Source organism: Camelus ferus, chromosome 9 (genome assembly GCF_009834535.1).
Source record: "Camelus ferus isolate YT-003-E chromosome 9, BCGSAC_Cfer_1.0, whole genome shotgun sequence".
In the NCBI taxonomy this organism is placed as follows: domain Eukaryota; kingdom Metazoa; phylum Chordata; class Mammalia; order Artiodactyla; family Camelidae; genus Camelus; species Camelus ferus.
Window position 1 is genome coordinate 6709165 of NC_045704.1, and position 4277 is coordinate 6713441.

Genomic DNA, 4277 nt, shown 5'->3' on the forward strand with positions numbered 1-4277 from the left:
ACAGGAACCATATCACATTAAATGTGTTTAAAAAAATAAAAATTAAACAAAAATTAAAAAGCACATGATGTTTTGGAACTTTGGAGAACAGGTCTAAGGCACAGGATATTCCTCCTTGCTGTCTCTCTCGGTTCACAGACTCTGGGGGATGCCTGGAGCCACACAATGTGAGCACGCTCAAGCAAACACATGTAGGGAAACAGGAGGAACTGCCCTCCACCAGCAATAATGTACCAGGCAAAGGAGTAACACTCACCTTAGAGACAGACCCTCCAGCACCAGATGATAATGATGATGACTTGGCTGCAACCTCATGAGAGGTCATGAGTCAAAACCACCCAGCTAACCTCCTCCTGGATACTGAACCCACAGAAATTGTGGGAGAACGTAAGTGTTTACTAAGTTGATAAACTGCATGGTAACTTGTTAAGCAGTATTACATAACTCATACGAATTTCGGTACAAAAAGCAGTGGGTTGTTATAACCAAAAACTTAAAATGTGGGAGTGGTTTTGCTATCAGGCAGTAGGAGAAAGTGACAAGGATTTCAGAAGCATGTTAGTGAAAGCTTGACGTGGTGTGAACATACTATTAATAGAAGTCCATCCTTTGAGGAGGCTGTTGGTGAGGACTTAAAGGATAGTATCAAAAAATCTGACTACAAACTAAAGGAAAGAGGATCTTTGTTATATAGTGTCAGAAAGTTTAGGAACACTGTTCCTATAGTAATGTGGAAAGTTCAAAATGAGACCAAGCATTGGGTGAATTAGCTAAGATTTCCAGAAAATACTGAGTGTCTTCTAGCTGCTTCTTCCTTGCTGCTTAAACTAAATGGCAAAAAAGAGAGAGATAGCTAAAAGAAGGACTATTAAACAAAAAGGGGCCAGAACTTGATGGTTTGGGGAATTCCCTGTCTCTCCAGATAACATAACATGCTAAAATTTAGAAATGGACTATAGGCACTTCTCTCCGAGAACCATCCTGTAGGGGGGGGCCTCCTGGGAACAAGCTGAGTTCACAGGGTGATACCCCACTGCAGAGCTCGGGGTCAGCACTGGTAAGCCCTGGATGGTTGTGGCCCCTTATTCACGTCAAAGCTGTCTGTGAACACCTCGAATTTTACCCTCCAATTTGTTCCTCTAATTATACAGAATCCTACAAGGATGGTTGTGAGGATTATCCCACTCTATACGAATATGTTCAGGACTTTTTGAATCATCTTACAAACCATTTCATAGGTTTGGAAACTGAAACTGAATGGTTTGCAGAGACAGTGAATGGCTGTGTTACAATAGATGATGTTTTGCAAGAACACAGGGAAGTCACATGTCAACAGGCCATGTTTACCTAAAATCCTCTTATATGGGAGCTAGCAATTGGCAACTTCCAGAGAGTGGCAGTTTCCACCAATTGCTACTTTAAAGATAATTAATATGAAGTAAAGGAACAAGCTTCAAAAAGAATGAAGTGATTTGAAAATGACTGCATACACTTGTACTTTTCCTGGAAGAACTTTACCTTAACCTGGAGATCAAGGGAACAAGTGGACCAGGTTATGAGAGCAGGTCTTCTTCAGGAGTTTCTAGATGCCCTTTTTTCTAACCCTCTGGACAATAAGTTAATTTGTGCAGTACAGTTACTGAAGTTGACGGCATCAATTTGGAAGATGTTGGAAGTAAAAAGGAAAGACTGGTATGGAAGAAATTATTCAGATAATTGAAAATGTCACCCTAGATGCAAATGGCCACAGAGATATAAATCTGATGCTAATAAAACTTGTAGAACTCTGGTCAAGTAACTTGGGTAGAATCCATGCAACCTCAACAGAGAAGCAACACCTGAAAGTGAGACTATTTTATGAGTGAACCAATATTCTATGCATTCTGATGGCTTTCCTTTCCCTGCAGTTGATCCAGATTATCAGGAGAAATGTTGAGAATTACTTGAAAGAGAAGACTTTTTTTCCAGATAATGAAGAAAATGAAACAGATTTATCAGGGGCTGGTGATCCACACTTGGATGATACTGATGATGAGATGGACTCAGAGATCGAAGAAACTTATGAAAAGTTTGATTTGGTATCAGGGCATAAGCAAACACAGTAAAGCTAAATTTCAGTGTATCAGTTTTATAAAGCTATTTAGCTTATGGTGATTTAACAGAACATAGGACAGCAAGAATATGTGTTACTCTTATACCAAGTTAAGGAAGTTGAGTTATGTTGCTAATGTACACAACTTTAACTTTGTTTAACAGTATCTCCCAAAATAACCTTTATTATCTCCCCCTGGGGATAAAAAGGATTCTAAACAAAGATAAAATGCAGGACATGGTCAGGAAAACATATGTGACTAGAAAATCTTTTGTTAAGACAACAGAAATATCAAAGTGGTGCCTCAGAGGACATTACACAATGCAGTTAGACAAAAATCTCATTTAAAAAACCCACTCATATCAAATAAGGAGTTCTAAGTAGCTAGTGAACTCCGCCATCTTGGCCCCCTCTCCAGCGAATAGTCCTAAAGACCATAGGCTGTCAACTTTCATTTGAAAAACATAGGCAATTCTGAATTTTTTCACAATTATACAACTTCATAATTTTTCATACAACAGAAAAGACACAGATACATCAAAATGTTGAAATATCAGACTCTGTTGTCCCAGGTTCATACCCCTGACTCTCCCTTGACTAGAACCCAATTACTCTTATCTAAGTTTCAGGAGGAAGCTGCATAGACAAAAACAAAAACTGATTAGAACCAACTCTGCCCAAGACTACAGAGGATCTGACTTCCAGTCGACCATTAGCCTTATTACAGGCTCATTGTAATATATTAGCATGCTAAATGACACACCCACCAGCACCATGTCAGTTGACAATTGCCATGACAACCCAAAACGACCATACAAAGATTGAAAAGAATTTGCATCAGTGCAGGGTCCAATGACATCCCTGTTAAGTCATGAATATTACTCCCATTCTTTCCAATCTCCACCCATCCCACCTGGACCAGACCCCCTACCCTCCCAACCTGCCCCTTCATTTCGACCCTCCTATATATTTGGTGTCTCCAACCTACCTGGGTTGAGAAGTTGATTTGGGAGCTAGGTTACCACTTTGCCAGTCTTTGGCCACTGAATAAAGCTTGTGCTGTTCCAGTCTCAGCATCTGTCTCATTGGTTGTGCTTATCTGATCAGAAAAAGAACCTCCCTGGCTGAGGCAAGGGGTCATGGCCTGGGACCCAGGCACGGGTCCAGTCAACCAATTCGGTAACAAACTGGAGGGAGAAGCAAGAGGATGCCAGGCTGGAAAGGCCTTCCCACCAGGTGGAAGGGGGAATGGCTCTCAAGCCCTGGGGCTGACAGGGAAGTCACAGAAGTTCAAAGATTTGGCTGGGCAGAAACCTGCGGTTAAGGCGCAGATGTCTCTGGCGCCAGGTGACCATCTCTGACATGAAAGCCCAGATGCCAGGGGAAAGAACCCAAGGCCCCATGGAAGCACACAGAGATGCAGTCCACCTGGCAGCTGGGGGAGTCCCCTGGCCTCAATCCGCCCTGCGGAAACTGGGGACAGGCCCATGCAGTGAGGTTTGCCCAGGCTGCTGCAGGCCCACGCTCACGGGTCCTGGTTGCCCATTTTCAAGGGAAAAAAAGAAGAGCAGGAAAGAGTGGCGCCAGAGTAGCCACCAACCAGGTAACAAACTGCAGGCTCAGAAAAGATGCCTCTGCTACCAATGAACCAGATTGAAGTAGCCCGTAAAACTCTGGGCTTTGCAGGCCAGGGAGGTGTGGAGGATTCTGGGTGCTGTAGTCCCAGTATGGCGGGGTGGGGCGCAGAGGACTCTGGGTATGTAGTCCCCGTGTGGGCACGCACGCTGAGAATTCTGGGTATTGTAGTCCCCGGCTGAGAAGGCATGGTGAAGATTTTGGGTGATGTAGTCCCATACCACACGGAAGATTCTGGGTACTGTAGTCCCCAGCTGGGCAGGCACGCTGAGGATTCTGTGTGATGTAGTCCCAGGAAGTGGGCACGCTGAGGATTCTGGATGCTGTAACCCCAGAATGGAGGGCAAAAGTGGGAACATACCAAGGGTTCTGGGGTGCTGTAGTCCCAGGCTACGCAGGGGATTCTGAGTGCTGTGGTCCCGGGCCCCTCAAGACGCTTTGGTCGCCGTCCCTATTCCCCATCTGTGGCGCTGACAAGCAGGGCTCCCAACTCCTTTTTCCATGTGCTTTTACTGCAGGGAAGGAGGGTTGCGCATGGCCAACCCTGTGG

At 44.3% G+C, this 4277-nt stretch overlaps 1 pseudogene; it reads left to right on the plus strand.

The window, feature by feature from the left end:
* The first annotated feature begins 323 nt into the window (after positions 1 to 323).
* Positions 324 to 3010, plus strand: LOC102522324 (annotated as a pseudogene).
* Positions 3011 to 4277: the final 1267 nt, after the last annotated feature.